Below are 284 nucleotides of genomic sequence, written 5' to 3' on the forward strand. Positions count from 1 at the left end.
GACGACTGTGACCTGGATCGCCGGCGGGTTGCCGGCGGCCGCCTGACCGGCCGAGGGCTGAGCGTCCCGGCGGTGGCCTGACCGGCGAGGGCTGAGCGGTCCCGGCGGTGGCCTGACCGCCGAGGGCTGAGCGGTGTCGGCGGCCCCCTGCCTACCGGCCGAGCGCTGAGCGGTGCCGGTGGTGGCCTGACCGGGCGCGCGGCCTGCGAGCGGCACTGGCTGCCGGCCGGCATCGGTCGGCGCCGTACAGCCCTGGCGCCGCGCTCTGGACGGCGTCCAGAGCT

This window comes from Pollicipes pollicipes, unplaced genomic scaffold, assembly GCF_011947565.3.
Source record: "Pollicipes pollicipes isolate AB1234 unplaced genomic scaffold, Ppol_2.1 Scaffold_3087;HRSCAF=3621_pilon_pilon_pilon, whole genome shotgun sequence".
NCBI classification, from domain to species: domain Eukaryota; kingdom Metazoa; phylum Arthropoda; class Thecostraca; order Pollicipedomorpha; family Pollicipedidae; genus Pollicipes; species Pollicipes pollicipes.